Below are 11,131 nucleotides of genomic sequence, written 5' to 3'. Positions count from 1 at the left end.
AACCCAGCCCATCATCTCCCATGAAACTATAGCCATAAGTGTGGGGGGGGGGGGTTCTCCTATAGATGGACCTGCCCCCACCATAGCAATGCAGAAGTTATATTAATGGTTCAGGGTTAAAAACAGGGGACGAATGCCACTCCACGTCTGTGGGAGGCAACCCACGCTGTGTTTTTGTTACGTTTTGAACGTTATTATGCTAATGGATTGCATGGGCTGCAGCGGCTCTTTGGAACAGTGTAAGAACATCAGACCATCAGGCGCTCTTTACACTGTCACACGTGCAATCAAAGGATTACATGGGTGACAGCGTAACCTATAGAGTGGGTTGTTTACACGCCTTCCCACTTCCAGTTTCTCTCCCGTCTCCCACAGCAGCGTATGACGTTCTGTCTGGGTTTAAACCCATCGAAAGTAAACTATTTTTTTTATTTTTGCAGGTAAGTCTCACTTGGCTAAATAGCTCTTTTTCAGAAGTGACCTACGCCAGAAATGATAGCTCAACTGGCTCAAGTGGCTTATGAAGTGGAAATGTATAGCAGCTATATTATCTAACACGCACGTTGATTTTAAAGGAGGAGGGAAAAAACCGGAGGACCCGGAGAAAAGTCCACGCGACCACGGGAAGAGAGACACACGAACACCAAATAAACAACAGGCGTCGGGGACCTGGATCGAATCTACGATCTCGTGCGTACCAAGCGAGGTAGTTAACATTTCACCACCGCGGGGACCCATTGTAGATTAAATGGGGTCTACGGTCCCCGTGACTGCTGTAGAAACGTCCCGTTCATGAGCACGCAGGCTGGCGCGCACCGGCCTGTTGCGACGGGGGTGCGTGTCACCAAGCCGTGTTTCGCAGGCTACGAAGGTTACGATTTAGTCAAGGAAATGTTTGGTACAAAAAAAAATTGCACAGCCGATGTGCGGTGAAAGGGAAAAAAGAATGGCTCACGGAATAAGGTTGGTAATTTATTAAAACATTTGCTTTGTTACGTATTAAATTAATACAAGTAGTTATTTAGAAAATGAACACTGTTGAAATAACCGTAAACATTTTACATGTATGTGCTTTTGATCGATCTTTACGGGTTTTTTTTCTTCTAAATTTGGATCAAAGTCATTCAATTTTTTCTAAATATTGTGATGTCTGGTCTCCATAGGGACAGCCCTATTTCCTTTACCAGCCTCCCCCATGCCCCCTCCCACCACCCCACAGCCTCCGTGATGCCATCAACACTTCAGCGCATGATGGCGTGGCATTTTAGAATGGATATGAAGGCAGCGCCTAATCCAACGCGTTACTACAGCAATTTCCGAGATTTCACTCTAGACTCTACATTATATTTCATGATTTCTGCGACAACCATTGACCTCCGTGCCAACACCGCAGCCTTATTCATGACTCAACGTGTGCGGCTCCTAAGAGAAGGCAGGGAGAGAAGCGGGGTTTGTGATGAATGATGTACTGCTAGTAGCTTCAGGCTAAATGGCATCACGTAACTCCCACACTTGCTCCGATGTTCACCGAATCTAATGCCGAAGTCGTGTCGCACGTTTGTTTGCAATATATAATCTGCGCCTCGAGGAGTCTCTTGGCTGGCTGCTGGCTGGGCTCATCTTCACCCCCGACATTACGTATGCATGTATGTATGTCGTATGCATGTTGAACTTCTTTCGCACCGTACGTAGCCAACCGTGATAATCGGAGTGGCTGGAGTGGCCCCCAGCAACCTCCTGCCACGAGGGTTAGTGTCTGGAGGCGGTTGCCACAAAACTAGTTGAATTTAAATCATGGAAGAAGAAGCATTTCGGAAGGCGTATAATATTAATAAAGATAGATATGTACACTAAATAGGTGGCAGTAACGAATACAGGAGAATGACAGGCTCAATTTGAAATTTCTATAACTTTCCAATTTGTACTTCTGTTAGTAATGTACGGTTATTATTTTTTGCAGAATATTCTTTAAACCCTAGGGAACATTAAACAAACCTCACGACACGTATTTTTCTTCTTGGTTCTTTCGGTAATCTCCACCTGAGGACGGCTACTTGCGTTGTGGCCGAAACGTCGTGAGAATTATTTTATTATGATTTATTTGTATTATTTTATTATTTCCATTCTACGTGACTTTACCGAAAGAACCAAGAAGATGAATCCCTGCAGTCACGAAAGCTTTAAATCGACACGTATTATATTTGCATGTTGTTATTGCGTATAAAATCAGACGTACTTTAGTGCTCCGAGTGCAGGCGGATTGCGAGAAGAGAATGGCCATGACAGCTTTCTCTGCTTTTGTGTCGCAGTAGAGCGACGGGTTCTCTCCTAGCGCACATCAAACACGTCTCGCACACAGACGTATCCAGTGCAGATGTCATACTTACTATAACTCAACACCTGCATCCATAACACTTGCCTAAAGAGGAAAGGATTCATGAAAGTTGATATATGTAATAGGTGACATCTCGGGAAATGGGCCTGCTTTTATCTTCAGAGCAGTGCTGTTGGTTGAGTGTGTTGAGTTTGTATTGTTCGTTTTATTATTAGTTCGTAGTATTACCAGTGTGTTTAGTTTGTAGTATTTGTGCTTGTACACCACTGCCAATGCAGCATCAATGCAAAGGTTAATATTTGCAAAGGGGACTTATTGATCGATGCGAGCAAAGGATGACTTAGCAATAACTGTCTATAAAACTGACTGCTGATAAGACACAAGCAACTTATGCGGGTTAGGGCCGTCCATAAATGACGTCACGCACCTGGGGGGGGTGTCAGACATTTGTGACGATGTGTGACGAGGGGGGGGGGGGGTGAGAAACTTTAAAAAAATATAGACAACACGTTCTACTTAATTAAATAGACTTTTTGTGTTTCCCCCTACAACATCAGAGTGCAGCGCCACATTAAATACGCACTACAATAGTTTAAAGCGATTTGAAGCATGTTTTTTTGGGAGAGGCAGAACTTTGTGACGTCATATTTGAGGGGAGGGGGTCTAACTTTTTGTGACGCCGTGTGAGGAGGCGGGGGGGAGGGGCAAAAATCGTCCAAAATCACGTGACGTCATTTATGGACGGCCCCTTACAATCAATCACAGCAGATGGGTTATATTTGAAACAATTTTAAATACTCCACAAAGTTGTTATTGTGAGGTTAGACGATATTGCTTTTATTTCGATTTAAAGCTTTCGTGACTGCAGGGATTCATCTTCTTGGTTCTTTCGGTAAAGTCACGTAGAATGGAAAAAAAAACATAATAAAATAATTCTCACGACGTTTCGGCCACAACGCAAGTAGCCGTCCTCAGGAGGAGAACAGGTCTGTCTCCACGACAGACCTGTTCTCCACCTGAGGACGGCTACTCCTCGACAGACCTGTTCTCCACCTGAGGACGGCTACTTGCGTTGTGGCCGAAACGTCGTGAGAATTTTTTTTTTCATTCTACGTGACTTTACTGAAAGAACCAAGAAGAAGATATTGCTTTTGTGCAGAATAGGGTCCCGGTGTGCCGTGAATGTGTTCTCTCTGTAAACAACCCTGCCACCCAGCAGCTATTGTTGAACAAGCCCAACTCTGCTCATGGCACTCGAAGGGTTGAAACTCGTCCAGAGATTGTTTCAACAAATTCTGCTTCGTAACATATCTGCAAGTGCAATCAGCAAACGGGAGTTGCATGTTTTTTTTATTCGTAAGTTTTTTTTAAGCGAAGTATTTTTTCGTGATTTTTTTTTCTTCCGTGTAGCGACGGATGCAAACGTGTGTTTTTTCCCAGCAATTTTCCAATTTAAATTCTGAAAACCAGCCGTTGGTGCTAATTGCCCTTTTGAAAATAGAAAAAAGAGACTAATTTCACAGCAGCAAAGTGACACGCAACAACGCCACCGCACCATGCCCTCGTTTAACCCGCCAGCAGGCCCGGTTTACTGGCAGGCGCGCACTCAGCAATCCAGCCGGGACGCGGGATAATCCCGAAGCCCAACTCACCGCTTCACATTTCCATCATGTAAAGTATCGTAGAGGACTCACATCCTAATGGAAATTACTCACGCTACTCACCAGCCTTCGATCTTAGGGTGTTAAACGCAATCCTGACAGATGGGTGGTGGGGGGGGTGGTAGGGAAGGAGCTCCCCACATTATTTAATCAAGCGTTCTCATGCAGTCTTCTCCCCCCCCCCCTTCGCTGCCCCTCGCCCCATCCCGCTACCAACACCCTGGATCCATTTTGCTGCTGTCAGATATTGGACAATGAACGATACATCAGACGCCCCGGAAGGATGGCGCCTTCTCCGGATACCGCAGGTGCTTGGCATTTGCGAACATTTGCGGGGAGGCGTTTCCATGGCATGCTGATTCAACGAGTGGAGGATTCCAGTGGGGGCGATGTAATAATGACACCTCGTGTAAGTTAAAACCAATGTTTTATTTTCGTGAGTGCAAGTGTTGTGGGAGCTGGCTTAGCAGGTAGAGCGAGTGGCTCACGATCGGAAGGTTGTGCGTTTTAATCTTGCTTCGGGGCTCGGGGCTAGGGGCCGGGGGGTTGACTCAGCCCATCATCTCTCTGGGGTTTAAAAATAAGTTCTACTTCGTGGGGAAGTCAACAGTGGCTGTCCCGTGGATGAACTCGGCCACCGCCGTAAGAATGTGGAATTTTGCACGGCTGGCTCGCGGGTTGTGACCAGGCGATGAACACTGCCGGAAATGTTCATTTGAGCAGGAAAGCAATTTTACTTTGTGACGTCGATGTCTGATGGAAATGGAATGCTCAAGCGTTCGGCCACGCACAAAGACAAAGATCCCCAGTATAGCCTGAGCAGACTGTTGGGGCAAGTGCTGATCGCGAGCACCTATGAAGGCCGGCACGGCACACGAGGGGGTGGGTGGCCAGCACCACGCCCAGGCCGCCTTTGTCTCCCCAGTGTTTACACACCGCGCCGGGTACTCGTTTGAGGCCGAGTCGACCTAGGGGAGGCCCGTGACCGCTTGAAATAATCGTCACCGGTGTTGGCCGTGAGCGGAAATCGAACCCGGGTCGCCAGGTTCGTAGCGCAGCGTAGCGCTAACAACTACACTAACGCCGCGCGCACACAGACACACACACAGACACACTCACAGACACACACTCACAGACACACACACACAGACACACACACACACAGAGACAGACACACACACACAGAGACAGACACACACACTCACAGACACACACTCACAGACACACACACACACAGAGACAGACACACACACACAGAGACAGACACACACACTCACAGACACACACTCACACAGAGACAGACACACACACACAGAGACAGACACACACACACTCACAGACACACACTCACAGACACACACACACACACAGAGACAGACACACACACACAGAGACAGACACACACACTCACAGACACACACTCACAGACACACACAGACAGACGCGAGAGCGTGCACCGTGCGAGCTTCGTCTGGCATTGATATTCCTTCGCCCTCCATTCATAAACGTGTTACGAGCCACACTGCGCGCGTGGAATTTCAATTAGCAGCGTGTACAAACTTTTTGCGGCACAAGTTGTAATTTTAGTCATAATTATATCATTAAGGCCCTCTCCGCCTGGGGATTACAGGAGCGCGAGGAGTAATAGCCGTAATCGGGCTAATGAAAATACGTACCTCGAACACGACACAGCTTCAAAAAAGCCCCAGCTAATCGTACAATGTAACGGCGATTTTTACCGATCGCTATCAATCAGCAAAGAAGCGTGCAGAGAGATGCATGCTTGGAATTAGGCTCAGAGATAGAGGAAGAGATGGTTTAGAGAAAATATGCGGGTTGATGACATCATACTGTTTGGTTCTTGCGGTGAAGTCACGTAGGTGAAAATAATAATAAAATAAAATAAAAAAGAGTATGATTTACAGGAGCAGTATGAACAGTATGACGTCCACCCTTAGGATGAGCCTCTCCAGCCCACGCCCCGCCCCCACACTCACCCTGCCCTCGTCCCCCCCCCCACACTCCTCAGCTATATAAAACCTTGTCAAAGCCATCTTTTTGGCATACCTCAGCAACTGTTTTCGCTGTGGTGGTCCCCACCTGATGAAGGACGCTTGTGTTGCGCCCGAAACGTCGTGATTTAATTTAGTTGTTTTCACTTTTTATTTTAATTTATTATTATTTTCACCTACGTGACTTTACCGAAAGAACCAAAGAGTATGGATCCTTGCAGTCACGAACACTTCAAATGTATAATCAATGACATCATTCAAACATTGACTTAAAGCTTTCGTGACTGCAGGAATTCATATTCTTTGGGTATATCGGTAAAGTCACGTAAATAGGTTCAAAGAAAATAACCAAAAACTACGACGCTATCTTTTTTGAACCTCATAATCAACTTTTTGGGTTTAGATCGCGTTATTTATAAATGTGTCGTAACCCTCCACCACCCGACGCGGCCAATCAGCAAAAAAGTGTCACGTTGACAAAATACAAATAGTTCACTGCTTTAGCCCACCGGTGTGTTGAAGCGTGAAACCACAAAAATTGTAAATGTATTGTAGTCAATGCAAAATTGACTCCTTGTAAAAAAGGTGTCAGTTTTGTTGCCAGTTTAAAGGGTAAAACAACAATTATCACAATGCATCATATACTACCAGAGCATGTTTTTTTTTTAATGTTCACCCACAATTATACGTGGTTAATGCAGACATGATTCCTTGAAAAGGGTTTCAATTTTGGTGTTTTAACACCTTAACACCTGTTTTATTGCCAGAAAGGATAAACCCTATTCCTATATACATGCATACATCATTACGCGACATTGTTTGTATACAGCCACAGCTACGGTATGGGTTGTCACGAAGACCCCAACGGTGGAGGTTGGTTGCCCCGAGGCCTTGCCCTGCCCGGCACGTGCTCGGCCAGGCACACTGTCGGCGTGGTGGGCTGACGGCATGTGGACAGACTGACTGTAGGATCCGCGATAAGGAACTGGTGAGGTGCAGACTTTTCCCTCCATTCCTCCTGCCAAACAGACCTGGCGCGGTTGTTTGGACCGCGGTGGGTGAGCGGTGGTTGCTGGCTTGGGGAAGACTTCATCCAGCAGCAGATCGACCATGGCTGATGATGATGATAATGATCAAGAAGATAGAAAATCGGCAAAAATTAAATGACACCAACATATTCGGCTGACGAATGAATGCCGAATGCGCGTGCTTTGAACTCTCCACTTGTCTGCAAGGTTTCTGTTGGGATGGGCTTTCTCATCGTTCATCGATTTGAATAACCAGCTCTCATTACAAGTGCCGTCTAATTACTATTAATTACCAATGGATGATACCTGCACGAACACTGTCCATTTTTCTTGCGATCAGTCACATGCCGCGTAGAATTTTCCATTCGACAGTAATTGACTTCCCAGCGGCTTGCACCCAGAGCCCACGCTGTCAGGCGGAACACATCCACTCGCTTAGACATAACACCTCCGCTGCGAATGAGAGAGAAGACTTCGTGAGGCTCACGGTGGCGCTTCTTAAAGTCCACGTGGGTCCGGCGTCCCGCATCAGGCAATCAATCTGCCGTATTCGCATGTGTGTAAGATAATGAGCATTGCACTTGCAAGCATCTGTTGATATTCAAGGTATGGGCTAGCCTAACTGTTGTGCGATGGTGCAAGTGGGAGTTGGTCGGGCTGCCCGTGGACTTGATGTTGTGATTCACTGGCACGGAACGATGGCAAGTACGGAAAAAGTGGTTACTTAGATGGGTCTGGATTAGTACAAAGGATATTGTAATTATCGACACAACCTTAATTAAACCTTCATATACATACAAAAAAAATAACATATTAAAACGTATGGGTTGGCACAAAACTTTAGCTATTATGTTTTAATGCTTTATAAATATGTTATATATATTATTGATGGTGACAAACATTGTCATATTTAATCTCGCTGTTATTTCACAAAAAAATCTCAACATCAACAATAATGCTGCGGTCTTAACATAAATATATATGAAATCTAATATATATACGTATATTACGTTATGGGGAAAGGCTCTTCTTCATAGCACACAAATCAAATAATGTATTCATGGAATATTTATTTATGCACTTTGAAGAAGGGCAATCGCCCAAAATGTTGCCCGTTACGCATTTTTGTATTTAATATTATAAATCCACAGTCTTATTAACGACTGCGAGTTTTTTTATACTTTATTTGTGGCAACCATTGCCATAGCAGTGTCACCAAATAATTATCTCCTGATTTTCAGGCTTGCTTGCTGTGCCATCGTACTCGCAGCACCACGTTTCTTTTGGACCACTCATTGATATGCTAATTTTTCTAACCCCCCTCCCCCTCTCTCTGCCTCCGCCCCCCCTCTGTCTATTTAAGGCCACCCCACAGAGACGATCACCCCTCTCTGTCACCTGTGTTGCTCTCGCTATGTATGTATCTTGTGATATCTGTCTGCTAATATGTCTGTCTATAGTTTTCTGGTTAGATATTATGTCGCTATTTCATTATACCTGATGATGATTGCTTGTGTTGCAATCGAAACGTCGTATTCTATTATTTAATTTAATTTATTATTTTATCTTTAGACGTGACTTAACCGAAAGAACCAAATAATACCAAAGAATTAGTTTCGGCGCTGTTTGTGGCATAGCTTTTACCCATGGTCGACCCACTGCTGGATGAACGCCTCTGCCACCTGCTGCCATCTCATACCATCCCACAATACGTGGTATAATGTAAAAAAAGATACAATACGTGCAATATATATGATCACATTAGATGGAGTGGGAGTGCAGTGGCGAAAGTGCTGCACTATGAACCTCGGTCACCAGAAAATAACCCTGGAAGATCAACTCAGAGCTACTTTTCAAGTCACCCTCTTTATCCACAATATCATATATAGGCAGAGGTCCATTCTGTGTCTCCATAAGTAAAAAACAAAACATTCGTTGGTCCATCAGCCTACTGACCTGCTGGACTAAAATCACGATGCTTCACTCGTCTGAGCAAAGCATGCAATGCACTGGCCTCTAACCCTTGGGGCTCATCAGCCTGTGTCAGCCTTTGTTAAACGAATGCCGCTGTGTTACCAAGACCTCATGGGCAAGATAATTCTGAACAAAACATGGAAGCCCCCCCATTCAACGCAGCCAGCAACACCGCTCACGAACCCCTGTTTATTTGCACGAGATGCATTCACATTTAAACATGCCCTGCAAAGAGTGCTCATCGCTTGACAATCAATCCAACCGTGTTAACTCTCAGCGCTGGAATAAGCCCAATTAGAGACCAAATGTTAATTCTTACGGCTGGATCAAGCCCAATTAGTGACCAGGCTGAGACCTGAAAATGCGGTTTTGTAATGGGCGGCTGATACCTGCATTGGAAGCCAGGATGCCAGAGGTGCCAGTTGTGTGACCTCTGGGTCGCCCCGGTCACCTCAACACACAACACCTTTATTATCTAAATGCCGTTATTTTACCGCATTCAGAAGTTGATTAAAATATACGGGGCGCCCGTGTCTGCCCTTTCGTAGCGCTACGTGCCGCTGCAATTGTCAACAAAAGGAAAAATATCCCCCTCCACCGTGACACTAACGATACCCACGATGCATGACACAGCAAGAGAGGAGATAAATACGGGGCAATTAGGGTGACATTAGCATAAGGAAATATTTGCGTCTATTATAATAGGCAAAGGAATAACTTGCCAATTTTTGCACTTCATTTGATTACTTTCTTATGTATTCGTGCATTTAGATTGTTTTATTTTTATTTTACTTGACACACATCACAGTAAAATGATTTCCAAGGATAATGTAGAATGTTTGTCGATATTCAGGTCACTTTGCATTTTGTGATAATTCCACAGTTCTTTGTGATAACAAAAGTCACGTGATGTCATATTTTCGGATCAAACCGAAATTATTATTTTCAGGACAACCTTTTTTGGAGTTAGATCGTGTAAATATAAATGTGTTGACACACAGCCAATCACTAAGGATTGTAACGTGAACAGAACGTGCAAATTAGTTACTACTTCAGCACACCGGTGTATTAGATAGCAAACCCACATCATTTGCAATTGAGTACCATGTTTCGCTCGTGATTGCAACCAGCTTCATCAGGCATTTACCAGAAATGTTGCGACGATTACTTAGGTCCGATTTAAAAAGATTAATTGAATTTATCCAATAATGTGGAAATAAAATAACGTGGAAATAAAATGTCTCTATCTTTATTTGTGTCCTCGCGTGCTTAAACATTTTCTTTTATTATTTAGTCCATCAACCAATTGGCGTTCCAGACCAATATTATTACAAATTATTTAAGCAAGGAAATTCCACATCGGTTTCCACCTTATGGGTGTCATCAGCAACCACGCTTATTAAACTGAACGCTGCTGGATTACTTTTCGTCATTGGCAACAGAACTCACTTTAACCTATGGCGCTGCCGTTCTTGTGCCAAACGCCTGAGTCGATATACGTCTTATGTACATGTAGAATTAAACGAGTGGACATCACAAACGTTCGTCCGTACAACATGGTGCATTTCCCATTAAACAATCAGCTCATGCCTCCGTCACACCGAGATAGGCTGACTATACTGAGATGTTACGTTTCTCTTTGGTGATAATTGCTTCGGGTGCGCTGGGACGAGTTATTTTATTACATTTCCAATTAAAAAAAAACCTGGTGAACGTGCCCGTGCATGCCAATCGTAGGGGTGACTAATCTAACGCGTGCGTCCGCCGCCGGGAACACTCAGCAAACACCCAGGTAACTTGTTAGAAATCGAGCAGTAAAACATGTAAGCGCTCATTCGAGGTGTTTAAAATTGCCACTTCAGAACAGAGGGTGCACCTGTTGGCTAGTTTGTGCATGCGGGGTCACGAAAGCCATCCCTCACATCAGCAGCGCCTTTAACCTTCACCGGTTGTGGAAAACTAACTTTTCGCAAGCGTGAGTTGCGTGCGAAGGATGGACATCTTTCGATTCGGAGAAGAATCCACACGACGACGGAGTGAGACACTCAAACTCCAAATACCGAGGCGTCAGCGTCGAGATAAAACCCACGACCTCCTGTCTACCATGCAAGGTAATTAACA

The sequence above is a fragment of the Lampetra planeri genome, chromosome 40 (assembly GCF_965212315.1).
Source record: "Lampetra planeri chromosome 40, kcLamPlan1.2.h2, whole genome shotgun sequence".
Taxonomy (NCBI): domain Eukaryota; kingdom Metazoa; phylum Chordata; class Hyperoartia; order Petromyzontiformes; family Petromyzontidae; genus Lampetra; species Lampetra planeri.
This window is presented reverse-complemented; position numbering follows the sequence as displayed.